At 41.5% G+C, this 18,235-nt stretch overlaps 1 protein-coding gene across 4 annotated transcripts in view; it reads right to left on the reverse strand.

Annotated features, from left to right (window-relative positions):
• LMNTD1 (lamin tail domain containing 1) overlaps positions 1-18,235 on the reverse strand; it is a 295,944-nt gene that overhangs the window by 144,342 nt on the left and 133,367 nt on the right. The window lies entirely within an intron of this gene.

An 18,235-nucleotide genomic window follows, 5' to 3' on the forward strand; every position in this document is an offset into this window, starting at 1 on the left:
CTCACATGACATAATCTTTATTTAAAGATTAATCTTTAATTCCTGGAGATTCCAGGAGAATCCTGGAGGGTTGGCAACCCTAAATGAATTTCATCTTTTGGTTTCAACTCCAAATTTCATATGCATTGAGATATGATTCTGAATGCAACCAAACTTTGCTGTGAAAGTATCACATAAACAGTGGGGGATGAGGCAAAAAATGTCTTATTCTCATAAAGTATCATTCACTTATGACTTGATATATTACTTTATATAAAGTAACAGAACAACATATTTGTAATAAACCACTTTGTAAAGCACTTTGGGTCTTTTGTCATGAAAGGCACTTGGTAAATGGAAGATAACCATACATAGTATTCAGATAGTATCCTTTATGGGTGTGATTACTGTATTATCTGAGGACACTCATTCCTTGCTTCTCATTTAATTGTGAATCGTGTGAGCCCAATAACTACATTTCATGGTTTCCAAAACAGCTCTAATCTCCATACACAGGACAGGCTTTAATACCAGCCCTAAGCATGGTTACCACAGGGCAAATCTTCACAATGAGGTGAAATGCAAATGATTTGGCTGTTGTAAACAAAACACACTGGCAAGGTTTTCCAGAACTTTGGTTGCATAATGTTAATGCAGTACTTATGATCTTAATGTAAAAAATAATCCCTTGAAAATTAATCAGTCATTACTATGTTAATTAAGCATTTAAGCCAATTAAGCCCAAGGTGAAGTTGAGGGCAATAAACTCCATAAATGTTTAGTATAAAGTCTTAGTAGTGAATTAAAAAAAAAAAAGCAGCTTTCTTTTTGGGAGACTGGATGGCTCAAGGGATTGCTAATTACAGAACTAATCCACTGTTCAAATCCAGCACAGGTCAGCAGTAATCACATGACTTCTGTGTGTCCTTTGAGTTGTTGATCTAGATTTTGCTAGAGACATAAAAAATTACCACTAAACGTCTAACCTCTTTTTTCTAAGCAAGCTATTTGGGAAACAAGCATAACAAAAATCTCCAGCATTGCTTGTCTGTTACCAACACCACAGATGCCTCAGGGCATGGTACAACGAAAGTACTTGCTGCTCTGGCGGCTGACTTCCACCTCTCTAAAAACAAATGAAATGTAGCAGGGCTCACCCTGCTGGTGCTCTGCAGCATTTGATCACCAGATACTCCTGTCCCACCTCCAAATGGTTGCTGGGGTGAACACAAATGGCTGAGGTCCTTCCTCTCTGCCAGAGCCCAGAGAGTCATTATGGGTTACTGTTTCCACACCTCCAAAGTCCTTACTTGCAAAGTCGCGCGAGGCTCAGTCCTCTCCCCAATATTATTTGATGTCTAGAGTGGTCCCGATGGCTCATAATGAGAATGCACAACAAGCTGATATTCCAGCAGCCCAGACAACACTGAGCTCTTCATCTCCTTTACATCAAACCAACAGCACCATCTCCCAGCTTTCTCAAAGCCTAACCAAGATAAGCAACAGGGTGAAGAGCACCTGGCTAAAGCTGCACCCTGGCAGGCAATACTGAAGTGAGGTTGGAAGGATGACAGAAATATCCACACCCTCTGAGCTTTAGGATCGTACAAGCTCCAAAACTTGAAGTAAAGCTCGGCCCATAGTGTCAAGTTTTCCTTTGTTCTGAGTTGAAACCAAGGTTTTGATTTGAACTGTTTACTTGGCTCAGGCTTGCAGAAAACTATCCAACTTATCTAATGTGTTATATCTGTAGAGGACCCACCATTGATATCCAACTAAAGTTTGCCAGCACACTGGTAAATCTAACCTAAGTTTTGGGTTTACAACATCTTGCACTTTGGAAGCCTCCAATTTTACCACCGTCTAACCTTTCCTATCCCAGCCATTGTTATTTCAGAGTGTCCGTGCTTCTTACGTTATTGCAATATCACTGGGTCTAATGGAACAGGCCAAGGGTGCTGGTAGAGTCTCATTTTCCTTTCAAATCAAAATTAAAAGGTTATAAGCAACAAATTTGGATCTGAACATTCCCATTCAAGTCCAGAAATTGGGTGTAGGAACAATGAACCAATCAAGTGCTTTATACTATATTAGAGGAAGAGCTTTAGGAGTCATGCTTTATTGGGTATCATCATTCCTTTTATTTCTTAATTCTTGCCATCAGGAGCAATGATTGCAAGGCAAGCTATGTGGGGCAAGTGGGTGGGTGAGTATGTAGTTAAAAAGACCTTAGAACTCATAGGATGTTAATGAGTGGCCAATTTTTCTGTGACTAATGGATAGCTGCTAGTTGGAACACATTTAGGTATGAACATAAGTCTCTGTAATAGTTTTAATTAATTTTTAAGAATGCAGGATTGTCTTGTCTAAAGCCAAAAACATAAATACTTTCATTAATTAGTGTTTATAATGCAATGTATCCCTGAGCTCTGCTGCAGTAATTGGAATCTTCCTACAAGACGTTCTTGTAAACAGCAACATTATTTCAAGGCAAGGTTTCTGGTTTATTTTTTGGCCTGGTAAAGAATGTTTTTTTCTAGACTGGCTGCCTGTTTTTTCACTTAAGTATAAAATAGGAATAATGATGTAGGCTTGACTACGCATTTAAATTGAATAATTTGCAATAATGCTCCAAAATGCCACTGGGATAGAAGTCAAAGGACTGTTTGCAAAAACAATTGCTTCTCTTTTTTAAATTAATTTCTGAAAAATAAATGCAGCAAGTTGCTAGATGGCTCAAGGGATAGAGAGCCTTTCATCTCTAAGTTAGCATTTCAAATGTAGCCTGGATTGGTAGTGAGTGAAAGTTGTTACTATGGCAGGGTTGATCTGTGGCCTTTGTAAAATGTAAACATGATAATCCTCATCTAATGGGAGAAGTCTTCCTTTTTCTACAAAATCTGATTTTTAAAAAAAATAATTCCATTGCTGAGAAAAATAATATATTGTACTTATCCAGTCTTTTGTTCAGGGACACGCCAAACAAAAAGAGCGGCCTCAGTTTTAGTCATAACTGGAAACAACAGCTGTTTCTCAGCGTATGTTTCTGCTGTGGTCATCTGGTGCAGATGTACATACATGAAAGTAAATAGACAGTCTGGTGTTACTGGCTTGTGCTAGATCAGAAACAAGACAAAAGCTATTTTACCCAATATGAATGGGACCAGAGAAGAAGAGAAATTTTTTTAATAAGGATGAATCTACTGGTTCAGCCACATTAAGAACTGCTTGGGGTTTAAGATAAAATCAGAATTTCTCTTAGCTCTCTGTCTTCACATATTTATCAAAATGGATTAACAAGCTCTCCATTTTAAGTTTTGACATATTTGAATGCATTTTTCTCTCTGAGGGCTTGTCTAGATGAACAGTTTGTGCGTGGCAAACGAGAGTGTGAATCTACCATGCACTAGCCTGCTGTGCCCTAACTGGCCAGATGGACCCTGCTACTATGTGCTACAAGTTCCCCCATGCACACTGACATATGCCCCCTTCAAAGCAGGCTAGAACAAAATATAGTAAGCAATTTTTAGTGCATGGTAGCAGGGTCAGCACAGACTGTTAATGAGCAGCAGGCTAGTGCACTGTAGATTTCCACCACAGCTTGCTGCACTAACTGTTTGTGCAGACACGTCCTGAGGCTTCAGAGGAAGGTGGCAGGAGGAAGAGGTGTTGGGTCCTTGATGAATGAGAAACTTTCCATCACACACTTGCACACAAGAGCTTTGGATAATCATCCAAACTCTTAGATGTGCTAAGAGATTTCCAGACAGAAAAGAAGGCATGGTCTCTGCCCCAAGGAGCTCATACTCTAAAGGCAGACAAGGAGATAAACAGAGAACAGGACTAAGTAGAGCACTCAAGGAGGTGACTGGCTACATCTTAGTAATATGAAGATACTGATTGGACACATCTATGTTGACTCAGTGAGTAGTTTTATTGTTTGTTTTAAAATTAGAATATATAAACAACTCCCAGTTATTCCCCAAGCTTGTCAGAATCTGCCATCTAGTTCTCCCATTGGTAACACAGCAGGACTTGAATGAGAAGAGGGTGGTGGCCTCATACGTGAGGCACGGCATGCCATGTGTAGGGGTAGCACGGAAAACGGCACAGAGATGTTTATGTGGAAAGAGGACAGATGGGCATATGAAGCTGGCCTCACTGGAAGAGGGAAGGGGACTGGAACAACACCAAATGAGACCAGGGCCAGGGCTGAGACACACTGGCAGTGTGACATGGGTAGAACTTGTATTGCCACTGCTTGCACTCTCCTGCGTCTGTCCTGTGGAGAGAGGATTTCAGCCTGCAGGGCCTTCAATTTGGCATTTTTTACAAGCACCAAATTGTCTTGAAATTTAAGAGGAAAAACTGTCAGTGATGTCTCTTTAAAAAGGATATACAAGGCTCTTTCACTTGTGAAAAGGTATAGACCTGTTTTGTGAGCAACTGGAATGTTAGTTGCAGAACAAAATCTCTCCTACCTACTGGGGTACCCCTGATCTTCAGCAGTAAAAGGAATTCTTCCTGAGCTCTCTGCTGGGACACAGAGAAAAACCTCAGCATGTCTTAATAGGCATCATTAACCTCTTGTTTTAAACAGGAAAGAGAGCCTCCGTTTCACAGGTGATGTAATAAACATGGAGGACAAACAGAAGAGCTCAGGCAAGACAATTAGAATATTCTAATTCGTATAACCTTTCTAAACGTCCTTGAAGATCAAGCAGCAAAACACTGTGTGTTTAATCACAGTGAAGGGTAATAGAGATCAGAGAGAGAGAGAGAGGGAAGGAGCTCAGCTAATTCCAGGCATGCTCTGTTAAACGCTCTATGGGATAAAATGGCTTACAGTCCATGCAGCATACTTTCCTTGGATAAGGACCATCACACATGGAAATTAAAAGCAATTAGAGTCCCTTAAGGGTTTGAATACATTCTATAAAACATTTCCTTTATTCTCTATCATTTGCTTAAAAAAAATTACTGGCAAGGCATTTTTATGCAGAGGGGTGTTTATTTACATGTAGCACCTTAAGAGATTAGATATGGCTTTAATGGCCATTATTACAGCTCCATAAACAGCCATTAAAAGCATATTTAAAGTGACACTGTCAAAACTCACTGACAGGCCCAGAATTTCCAGTTGCAATATACACTGCCCTCTCCTGGTCACCGGAGAGCTATTTGCCTCTCAAAATGGAGGCTGAGACTTACACTGGGGATTCCAGCCATCAGTGGACAGCCACTAGTGCAAACCCCTAGTATAGTCAGGCCCAATCAACAATAACCATAAATTGCACCCTGGCAGCTCACCCATGTTTGATACTGGGATAAGATACACTGGTGCCAGTCAAGGCCTATAGCAGCTTTGCCTCTCTAGGCTAAGGTTTTGCACTGATGCATCTATGCTGGTCACTGGTGGCTGAAATACCCAGTGCAGACAAGGCCTCTTGGTAGAAATTTTCATTATTCTTCCCCATGACCCTATGATAAACAAGGAGCGCTAGCGGCAACAGGGCATGGTCATCGAACTCTGTAGTCTACCCTGTCCCTATGTTTCCTGTTAGACACAGTCGTAGTGGCACAGGGTGAAGGATTATTTTCCCTTGAATTTGGGCAAAAGACAAGGGACGTACAACTTGTTTCTAAACCAATGAAAGAAGAACTAATGCTGGCAACTTTACCAATGGCTTTCAGTGTCTGAAATCACACTTGACTTCAGAATGTTGCCGCATGACACACATTTGCATACTAACATTTAAAAAATATACACTGACTTTTTAGGAAACTTCACACTCAAAAAAGACAAAGATTTTGGTTCTGCTGTCTAAGCCCAGCATTTTCCTCCTCTGTTTCATATAGTTTGAGTCGCTGATTTCCACAATGACATTTAAATGGGCAGCTTGAGGCTGAAACCACAATGACATGTATTTTGCACCTCAAAAAATGGATGCAAGCTGCTTTATGTATGTACTGTTGACTTATTAACTCATAAAAATGCCCTTTGCATGAAGGGAAGGCTAACCAATATCAAGACACATAGTTTAATTTAAAATCAGCATTGGGAGACTCCCACCCACTATTAATCTACACATCATCCCTGTAAACCTTTCCTCAAACAGAGATTAGGAGAAGAGCTTTAGGGGTTCTGGAATTTCTTTGCTTTGTTTTCGATGCTTTGTTAGTTTAGATTCTACCATAAGTTGTTCTGGGTGCTGATCTTATAACTACAAGATTTATGACCAAAGCTCCAATGCTAGACAAAAGTGTGATGCCTGCCTTCAAATGTTCCACTGCCAAGAAAACACTTTCTATATCATCTGCTATCTTGCATATGTGTGTGTGCTTTTCACCACAGAAGATTGTGAAGCTTTAGAGTTCAGTAAGATGAATCTCATTTTATAAGGCTTTTCCACCCTATGGCTAATTTACAGATCCTTAAAATATTTCAACACCCAGAACTTTCTCCATGGTTAAGACCTGGGAGCTGGCAGCTGAATAACTGAATTTAGTCTTCCTGTAAATGTCACTGGGATCTTCAGCCTAGGAACCAGAAATCTGTACTTATAGATATACCAAGGGCAATAGCAGTGAAGTTTGCATTGCACTGCTGCATAAATATGCAGGTGACTGTTCAATTTATGACTATTCAATCCTTGCCCTCTTTATTGAAAGGGGTGATACATTTGCCAAATTTGGTGGTGGTGGGTTTTTTGTTTTTGTTTTTTTGAGATGTGGACATTTCAAGCTGGATGCAGCAGCTCAGAAGGAAGAATGTCACCTACTTGAATTGTCAGTGTCACTAAAGCCAGAAGATTCACTTCACATGGGTCAGGAGAAAGCCACTTGAAAGCAACAACATTTAGTCAATACCCATCTAAGTAGGATAAAATCATGGTCATGGATTTTATCCATTCACTCATATAAATTAACAAGAGTGGCATTAGCCGATAGCCAGGATAGCACTGCGGCCAGGATAGCCATGCCACCCCATCCTATGCTCCTGTCGGGTCTCCCAAACAAAGGAGAGGTGGGCTCAGTTACTGGAATATAGATCTCCTGGGTTTGCAGGAAGTGACACTGATACTTCAGGTAGGTGACTTTCTTCCTTCTGAGTTGCTGCTGACCTAACACTCCAGCTGGTGTTAATACGTATTGGGCTGCAAGAGGTGCCATCTTTCAGAAGGAATGCAAAACCAACTACACGAGCACCAGCTACGAAGAAGAACTAAGTTGTTCAACCTATGTCAACCAAGTCCAAGTAGTTGGTTCAGGAGAGTTCTGTGGTGTATGAAGAGATGGGTAGGAGAAGGCGTTCTCCCACTTCCACTAGTGTGTGGCCTCTATTGCACCCCTGAGGCTGCAAAAGCTCCTACAGCTCCTCCGTAGGGGTCTATGTGGCCATCTGACTAGAGTAGAAATGGATATACTGGCCCTATCCTCAGTCCTCCTATAGCTTCCTCTTGCTTCATTGTCTACACATCTTTGCAGAGATACATACAGGAACACCGATAAAGCTGTGCTTCACTACACACAGGAGATGCAAACTCTGCATTCAGACTCTTCAGATACATTAATTTATGCATGCCTATTGCTTATGGGGCCTTTGATGGTCTTGAAGGATGGAATAGGATTTACCCTGATGATCCCATGACTTGTTATGGAAGAGTAAAGATATTAGCCCCAGTGTCCTGGCTAGGTTTCAAATTTGGTACTCACCTTCTGCTTTCAAACATTCCCTCGTACTTCCAATTGGTTGGGATTTTTATCGCTTCTGGTCTCATCTCTCCTATAGTGTTGCTGTATGCAGTTAAACAATTGCCAAGTTCCATTCCAGAGGTGGATCAATTTCAGCCAGCATGTGAAATGATCCATTTTTATGTATGTACATACACACTGTACGAGTTAGTTTGTGCCGTTAGGCCCAGCTCTGAGTAAGAAGCAGTGTGAAATCTGTACCAGCCCCGGAGCAGACCTAGGAGGCATTGCACCTTATATACACCTCAGATACAACTCTGTCCCTGGCTTAACGAAAGACAGGGAAGAGTGGCCCTATACCAATAGTAAATTGTAATATTCCCAGAACGAGCCCAGCTGTGCTTGCTGGCATGTTGTGGGGGTGGGGAATGGAATGAAGGCATCACCAATTTTCTTGACCACCAGTTCAGAAGAGGGAAATAGCAGATCATACAACACTGGCTTGGATCCAAAGTATGTACAGCCACCAGATGTGTAAGGGGAGTTCTTAGCCCTGTGTAGGCATGTAATCCAAGTTAGAATCTAGGGCAACAAAAATGATTAGGGGTATGGAACAGCTTCCGTATAAGGAGAGATTAATAAGATTGTGACTTTTATTCTTGGAAAAGAGACAACTAAGGGGGGGATATGATAGAGGTCTATAAAATCATGACTGGGGTGGAGAAAGTAAATAAGGAAGTGTTATTTACTCCTTCTCATAACACAAGAACTAGGGGCCAGAAAACAAACAAAAGGAAGTATTTCTTGACACAACGCACAGTCAACCTGTGGAACTCTTTGCCAGAGGATGTTTTGAAGGCCAAGACTATAACAGGATTTTAAAAAGAACTAGATAAATTCATGGAGGATAGGTCCATCAATGGCTATTAGCCAGGATGTGCAGGGATGGTGCCCCTAGCCTCTGTTTGCCAGAAGCTGGGACCGGCGACAGGGGATGGATCACTTGATGATTACCTGTTCTGTTCATTCCCTCTGGGGCACCTGGCATTGGTCACTATCAGAAAACAGGATACTGGGCTAGATGGACCTTTGGCCTAACCCAGTATGGCCATTCTTATGTTCTAGCCCTATGTTCATAAATTACTCATATATGGCTATCAGCTAATTTTGATCACTGTAAAGAAATACATACTTCAGGGGCTTGAGATTGCAGTAATATTTACCAGTTAGTCATTCCCTTAATTCCTTCAAGCTTATACCATTGATCAAAAATCATTATTCTCTCTCTCTCACACACACCCCCCGATAGGAATAATGTTAAATAGTATACCGTACACTTGTTTAATTCTTTCTTTATGTAGAAGGTTAGGTACTGAATAGGACTCATTTTCAGGAGCCATAGTTAGCATGAAAACAGACTATATTGGTGGATAATGTCTGGAGTACTGAATGCTGTGTGAATAATTGCATATTTGGTATTCATGAGATAAATATCATAAAGATAAATTAAATAGATGCTTTATTCCCAATGAATTGCCGTGATTCAAATAAAGCCATCGGATGTGAGATATGTTAGATGCCTGTGTGTGAAAAATAGCTGCTAAGGTAATTCATATCAGTCTGTTACTACAAAATTTAATTTAGTTTTGTCCTCAGTCCTGAGTTGCCTAGAGACTGGAAAATAGCAAAAGCCCTCAAGATATTTTCTCCTTTTTTTTATTCCCCTTTCCATTGATTTTTTTAAACCACTTCAGTCGTGATGAAGTCTGTCTCCTAAAAAACAGTCATAAAAGCTATTAAGTATGTGACTGACTCACACAAAGCCTAGTACGAACAAGGAACTATAAAAATATTCTAAGGCCCTTTCTATACTAGGACTAAAACAGTTCCTTGGTTCAGGATAGCTAATATGGCTTAGCCAGCCCAACATGGCAGTTTAAACAGGGACTGGCTCTGAGTTTGGTCTCTGTTAAACATGGATTGGCCCAATACACACATTTTAGCCTCCAGCAGTTTTAATGTGAAGTGGGTTTAAAACTGGTTCTTGTAGACAAGCTCTTACAAGTAAAAGTTTGTTACATGACAAGTTACTGCACACCAAGCCATGCTATGAATCTACAGCACACCAGCTTGCCACGCAGTAACATCCCATGTAGACACTACTACACAGCAGGAAAAATCCTTGGCTCCACCATTGTTATTAATATTTGTGTTACTGTAGTGCCTTGAGGTCCCACACAAGATCAGGACCCCATTGTGCTAGGTACTAGAGGAGTGCGGAGGACAGGAATTTCATTTCATGAAGAATTTCAGATTTTGAAATTATCCACGAAGGAAAATTCCAGAAAAAAACCTCAGACTGAAACATTTCAATCAATTTGAAAGTACAAAAAATAGAATTAAAAGGCAATTCAAACCAAAGAAAATCAAAACGTTTCATTCTGAAAATGTTGAAACAGGATCTTGCAACATTGTTTAAACTTTTCCCCCAGTGTTTCCCTGAAATGAAATTTTGATGGAATGGACTTGCCAACAGAGAATGGTTCTGTCCAGGTTTTTCTGACCAGCTCTGCTATGCACTGTATAAACACACAGTCCATAACCCAAAGAGCTTACAATCTAAATGGACATGACAAACTAAGAATGGCCCAAGTAACTGCCTCAAAGTCACATAGCAAGACCATGGCAAACCCAAGTCTGACTCCCAACCTGGTGCCCTTGTCCATTCAAGTACACTACGCCTTGGTGGTAGCAACACTGAAGCACTAGTGGAGACAGCTCCTCGGCACTTTAACCCCTCTGTCATGTAACCCTGCTCAGAGTAAGCCTAGATGACACAGTGGTTAAAACTACTATGAGCAGCAATGAAGATATGTCATGGAGATCTTCCCGCTTCTCCCCCCTTTACAAATATCACAGATGCACAGTGATCAGGGGCGGGGGGAAATCAGAGTGATGGCTTTGCTTCCCCCCTTGCAAGTCCCAATTCCTCTACCCCTGGCTGCCAGAACTTCCTGGATTCATTGCTTGCTGATGGCCAACCTTTCTTCTACTTCCACACCAGCAACTTTGTGTACACTCCTACCAAAACCACTGGTTCCTGCTATTGCACGAGAGGAACAGAAACCAGTCACCAAGAACTCCACAATGCCAGTGGAAAGGTAGGGCTCTAGCAGCTATGGCTGGGTAAAAGAAAGTGTGAGGGGAAGGGCAGGGGATCACAGTAAATAATTTATTAAATAATAATGTCATATACTGGTTAAACTCCAGTACCTGACTCTGAACATTACAACAAACATAACTAATTAATATGCAGGTTATTATTATCACCAAGAAAGGATGTTCTGAGATCTATATCTATCTGGTAAGAAGAGGCACAAACACCCAATATATTGGAAGGAAACGATAACCATTTGATTAGCTATCAAAAACAAAAGCAATCTGCAGCCACTTTTCTTTCAAGAGTGATCAAAACCCAAGATAAGAAAGAACTGGAAAGGAGCAGAGCCGCCCAGAGGATTCAGCATGCCTGGGGTCTTCGGCAGCGGGGGGCCCCGCCGCCGAAGACCCGGCACTTTGGCAGCGGGTCCTGGGACAGAAGGACCCCCCCGCCGCTGAATTGCTGCTGAAGACCCACCCCAGGACCCGCCGCCGAAGTGCCGGAAGGACCCCCCGCCGCGGGTCTTCGGGGTACTTTGGCTGCGGATCCCGGAGCGGAAGGACCCCCCGCCGCCGAATTGCTGACGACAACCCGGAGCGGAAGAAGCTCTGGGGGCCTGGGCCCCATGAGAGTTTTCCGGGGCCCCCGGAGCAAGTGAAGGACCCCGCTCCAGGGCCCCCAAAAAATTCTCATGGGGGCCCCTGTGGGGCCCGGGGCCTGGGGCAAATTGCCCTTCTTGCCCCCCCTTCTGGGCGGCCCTGGAAAGGAGTGGATTTTAAATTGCCAGCATATGCCAATCAGGAGCTTCAAAATATGAAAGAGGTATTATCATAGCCCTCGTTATTTTTTTTTAAATGAAAACAACTGATATATCAAACTAAATTCCTGTGGTTAGATGGCTGAATTCGTTTCTGAGAAAAAGTTTGCAAACTATAAGCAAGTAGCTTCTTGAATGCAGCTTTATCTAGAAAAAAAATGCACCAATTACAACCCCTGTGCTTTAGAGGATAGCCCCTCTTAAGCCAATTATCCATTAAACAGCTATGTCTGTGTAATTCACAGCTGCAAAGAAATTTACCTCCAGCATTATCCCAGGGCATCCAATTTAAAAAGGAAACTATTGGTTGCTCTCTTAGATAGCATGTCAGCATGGTCCTGCAATGGAAAACAACCTGGGCAAATCAAAATTAGCCTAGTTTTCAAAGAAAAGACAATCTCTCCAAACTCAGCCTTCTTTTTCAAAATGGCCATAAATTGCTAAAACAAGAATCCAAATGTCCAACCGCAAGCCCAGCCATCTCAGTTATTTGGTAATTACTTTCCTGTACTAAGCTATCTTTGACTAAAATTCCTCATTCTTAAACAGAATTAATGTTTAATAATTTTATGCATATTATATAGGGAAAATATGCATTAATATGACAAACTGACATTAACAGAAACTCAAGGTTGCATTGTTAATTGTGCAAATTTAAGGAGTTAAGGCCACATCCATAATCTTAACTCTGGAGCATGAGAGATACAATACAGCCTTGTAGTCAGATTTTCAAAATGCTGAGCACCCAGCAAGTTCACAGTGAGGTCAACTGGATCTTCTGGGTGCGCATCATTTTGAAAATCAGACACATTATGTGCCTAGATATGGATTTAGGAGCCTAATGTTAAGCACCCGTTTTTTAAAATCTTGGCCTTCAGCTACATAATTACACACAAAAAAGTAAAATTTTGCCCCAAGCCACAGATGGCTCATGGGGCTGACAAGGTTTAAGGCATCTCGATTTCCATCTCCAACAGAACACAAGGGAGTGATGTGGCTAGTGGCACATCAAACTGCCTTTGACCTCCCTAATCCTATGGGTGAAGTATTCATTTTGTAGTTGGGTGAACTAGAGACAGCCTTTCAAGTGAGAGATTGAACAAGACTCAAATCCATAACTTTCAGGATTGTAGTTGAGCGCCTCCACAAATCAGCCGCCACACCTCACGTAATTAAACACTATTCGTCAAAACGTCCTTCCTGACTTCTAAATTCTTATCCGTTTGCTTATTGTATACAATCATAAAGTACCCCTTCATGTAGCTGGCAGAATGGGTTAACAGCACCTGATTTCATACTCGCATTAGGCTCTCAGATGAAGTAGGATTTTGGTATCCTCATTCTAGACCCCACTTCTATACATCACACAAGAAGCAGTCTCTACTCAGGGGAGGCACAAAGCTGAAACAAACATGGATCATGTTTGTGAAGAATGAAATGAGGACTGGCACAGCTGCACGGGGATGCCTCGCTCGCCAGTGCTGTCTGAGTCTCATTGTTATAAGCCTCAAATACCCATAAATTTTAAAAAGAAAGAAAGTAAAACAGAAAATAGAACATGCTCATATCCAGTGACCTGAAAGATCTGTGTACTGAATGCTTGACTGGAGGCTTCTGATTTTATTATGAGAGAAATAAGATATTCAGAAGTTTTAGAAATTATTCAACCTGGGTTGTTTGGAAAGCAAGTTCCTTTCCCCTCCAGGATAACATACTGTTCCTTCGATTCATACATAGTCAGACTAGAGCACGAAACTGGGTTTAGAAAATCACTGAAAAAATATGTTTTTCAAAATGTCCACCACAAAGAGCTGTTTCTGTTCTTGTTAGTCTTCTATATGTTTTTCAGTGAATTCGATGCCAGTACAATCACAGTCCTGGTGGATTCAGAGGGCTGGAGGTTGAAGTTAATCCAGCAGGGGCAGCCAGATGTACCACAGAGATGAGCATGGTAAAGGCATTGGAATGGGACTCAGGAGAACAGAGTTCCATTACCAGCTCTGCCACAGATTTACTGTCTGGCAAGTTACTTGGTCTCTGGGCCTCAATTCCCCATCTACAAAAGGGAGATGCTATTAATTCCAGTCTCCTATCCTTGGTCTCTCAACAATTTGGAGTGTACGGGAAGGGACTGCCTCTTATGTGTTTGTACAATACCTAGCACAATGGGGCCGTGATCCTCAATGGGGCTTTTAGACTCTGTTGTAATATAAACAACAAGAACATACAGATATCTATGTTAATTGCCGTTTTTTTTAATCTATTAAAAAGCAAGTTTCTAGCTCCTTTCTTTAGAGCAATTGTATTTATTGTAAACATAAGGTGATCAGTCTCCACCATACCCACCAAGAGCTGGCCTTTGGAGCTTGAAAACCTGTGGGTGTTGGGTGGCTTTTCTGAATTTTTGGGAAGATCTTAAACTTATTAGTGACTGTGGATGGGTCTCCTGGGCTATGACTGATGGTGCAGAGACTGCTGCAAGCTCCCTGCCAGCAGGCTGTCTGCAACTGAAATTCCAGTGCAGTCTACAGGGGGTGAGCAGCACAGTGCAGGAGATGCAACCGAACAAACATGGAGGTAGAAGAATGGAGAGCAAGTACCTTCAATACACAGCCCCTGAACAGGAGAAGCTGGCAAACGGATAGGAAAGAGGATGTAACATCTGGGGAAAGGAAAGCAGGGTCCAACCTCCTCACACTGCTAGCAACAGCCCTCTCGGAAGAGGAGAGGTACATCATGGTCAGCAAAGGAGGGGGAAAGAGAAAGAGATGAGGGAGGACAAGGGAAAAACAGGGGAAGAAAGAAGGAGAGAAAGAAGAATGCAAGCAGCAAAGGGAACGGAGTGAACAGGATAAAGAGATCAAAGGTGAAGTGACATAATATGGGAGTGTGCATCTAATGTACATCCCTACATTTGATTAAGTTTCTTTGGCCATATGTATGTGTGTTCATCTGGGGCTAAGGGATGAGGCAGCTATTTGAAGCACTTATAGTAGCATTGCTGGGGTTTTCTAATTAAATAATTACAGAAAAAGACAAAAAAATACCCTAACGTTCACCCAGAATGCACACAACCTAGGCAAGGAATCATTTGGTCCTTAGCCTAAGTTCCTTATGCCCACCCGGACACAGCCCCAAGCCACTGTTATGGTAGCCAGGGACCTCTGAGGTACAGAGAAACCACAACAGTGCTCCCTTTCCCCCCAGACATACATCTATGCTGGGATCCAGGAAGCAGGTGGCATAGGCGCTGCTATGGTGACTCTGCAACCACCCAGGAATCTTGTATCCAGAGACCTTCCATACAATTAGCAGGCCAATCGCCCCACCTGCAATTACAGAACCCAAATTTCTGCATGAAAAAAATCAGCATATTTGTACAGTTAAGAGCAAACCTATTATATAACCCTACTATTTATACAGAGCCATTCCTGGGTTGCAGCAACTCTATGGGATAGCCAGAAATAACAGAACCCAGAAGTATGGATGCCCACATCCCTGATTTAACTACTGGACAATACAAACTTCCTTCATTTGATTATGAAATGAAAGAATGAAAAATAGGATCTTAGAATGTAGATTGTTTTATTATGCCAGGCACAGAGGTCAGTGTGTATTATACACACTTTCCTCTCCTCCCTCTTCATCGCAAATGGTACACTGCTCAGGGAGCCTGTATTGTACTGTACTACAAATGACCCATGGGGGAGACACTGTCAGAGGATTGACACATAGGGGAATGTACACCTTAATGAATGCACATTTTGGTTTGCCACTTTCCAGTTCCTAAAAGTTAACTGCCACAGAGTTTTGTTTAATCAGCTGTACATGATGTTATCAGTGTTCACACTTAGCACTTGAATAATTATCTCTGATTTATCCTACATGCACTGGAAAGCAGTGGGAGTATTTGTTTGTGGGGAGGTTGTTTTTTTTAAAACCCAGAATGTATTGGAACATTGTTGTTTTATACATTTATAATGCAAGCTGACACGAGAGGACAGAGAATGCAGTGTCTGGATTATATTTCCTCCGCCCCCTCTCCCAAGAGGATTGTTCTGAAGTGGTTCAGCTGAGGGGGTAAGTCTCAGTCTGTGTTGAGGGCTGGGGTAAATTAAGGCTCCTCTGAATCAGGAGGTTTGATCACTGTGGCCTTACCTGAGTGGGTCTTATGGACAGGGAGGACTTTTCAAATGACTATTCCTTTTTTCTCTCACTGAACTGCTTTCTTTCCTTTAACTTATAAAATCATTCCAAACTATTATTTATTTATTTACTTGGATTGTAGGCTTTTGGGGCCAGGGCCATCTTTTTGTCCCATGTTTGTACAGTGTCTAGAACCTTGGAGTCCTGGTCATCGACAGAGACTCCTACTGCAATACAAATAATAACACTTCTTGTATTGCAGCAACATATATAACAGGGGTCGGCAACCTTTCCGAAGTGGTGTGCCGAGTCTTCATTTATTCACTCTGATTTAAGGTTTCACGTGCCAGTAATACATTTTAACATTTTTAGAAGGTCTCTTTCTATAAATCTGTAATATATAACTAAACTATTGTTGTATGTAAAGTAAATAAGGTTTCAAAATGTTGAAGAAGCTTCATTTAAAATTAAATTAAAATGCAGAGCCCCCTGGACCGGTGGCCAGGACCTGGGCAGTGAGTGCCACTGAAAATGAGCTCGTGTGCCACCTTTGGCACACGTGCCATAGGTTGCCTACCCCTGATCTATAACATCATCTGAAACCAATGACAAGACTTCCATTGATTTCATTGAGAGTTGTATCAAGGCCAGATCTAAAGCCTATTGCAGTACATGAGACTCTTCCATTGACTTGTATTGAACTGTGGTTCAGGCATTAAAACTTTTAGGTGTACTTAACTGCACATAGAATTGATTTCTACAGAAACCCCTTTAAAATTCACATTGTCTAATACAATGGAATCCGCTTAACTGATGCAGTAGGTACTCAACTTGAGTAGAATGCTATTGCAAAAATAGCATTTATTTAACTACCTCTTAGATTTAACTCTTCTGGAATATGATATTTTGGGTTAAACTAAAGGCAGTGGCCCAGTGATCTAAGAATTGGGTTATGAACTATCTACCATCCCTGGGACAACAAGGTTGAATCCTTCATCCTTTCCAGACAGATAAAGTAAGCAGCATGAACTATTACAGTTTGTGGGTCTTTTGGATCAGACTTTAGAAATCAAGGTCCTGTCTGCCCCACTTGGACATTAAAAATCAGATGGCATTTTTAAACTGTCATGCCAACTAATGTTATCAATTTTCTCATAGCCTCACATGGACATACGGGGCTAGGAGATAGTCACTTTTATTTCATGAAGTGTTTGGCAGTGTACAAAGTATTTACATATTTGAAAATTCTATTAAGTCATCATGACTAATTAAGAAGCAGCAAAGAATCCTGTGGCACCTTATAGACTAACAGACGTTTTGCAGCATGAGCTTTCGTGGGTGAATACCCACTTCTTCGGATGCAAGACTAATTAGCAACTATAACTGAGTAGGGAAGCAGAGTGATGTAAGCAAAGGGCCTTTCCACAGAAAAATTATTACTTACAAACATCAAACACAGCTGTAACCTACTGTGCATAGATTGCAGATCAACCAAAGCTAATTTAAACAGTTTTATTTCTATAATGAAGTGTCTTTAATCCATTGCTTAGGGACATTGACAGACACTACACTTAATCTGTGCCTAGCTGTGATGCTAGTGTGATGCAGTGCAGCAAGCTGGTGCTTGGGGCAGCCCATAGAAGGGGGTGGCACGTCCAGGTCTTCGGCAGCAAGTCCCTCAGTCTCTCTCGGAGGGAAGGACTGGCCATCGAATTGCCGCTGAATAATGAAGCGGTGATGAAGCAGTAGAGCAGCTGCCAAAGTGCCACCGATCGCGGCTTTTTTTTTCTCTCTCTTGGCCGCTTGGGGCAGCAAAAAAGCTGGAGCCGTCCCTGGATGCTATATTCTCATTCTGATTGTGGCATTTTAGATTATAAAATCTTTAGGGTTGGCTCTGTCATATGATGTATATTTGTACAGTGCCTAGCACAATAGGGACCTGCCTGGCTGATCTCTATGTGGCACCATAATACAAAGCAGGGTCCCAATTAAGTGGATTCTGCTGCAGTCATGTAAAAGTGCGTTACTCTTTAAACTGTAGTTACATTACTATCTTTTTTAATGTTTTAGCATGTTAACAGTACAGAGCCCAGTTTACTAATGAGGAGGTCATCCGCAGAATAGGAAAACAACTGTGATAACTCTGCAGTATAACTTGGCAATATTTACATTGTAATGGAAACTACTGTATGTTCATAAATGTCCATTTTATTTAAATACTTGTTGATTTGAGCATCCATATGCTAAGTATGAATATCCAATTAGGAATCCAACATTTAAAAATTAGGCCCACAGGTCACACAAGTCTATTTCTTTTAGGACTTCTTTGTTCAATTAACTATTAATCAGAAAACATACATTATGGAAAAGTTCTAATATAATAAAGGCATTTGATTAATTCCACCAAGCTTCCAGGTGGCAGAAGAACCTTGCTAGCT

This window comes from Mauremys mutica, chromosome 1 (genome assembly GCF_020497125.1).
Source record: "Mauremys mutica isolate MM-2020 ecotype Southern chromosome 1, ASM2049712v1, whole genome shotgun sequence".
In the NCBI taxonomy this organism is placed as follows: domain Eukaryota; kingdom Metazoa; phylum Chordata; order Testudines; family Geoemydidae; genus Mauremys; species Mauremys mutica.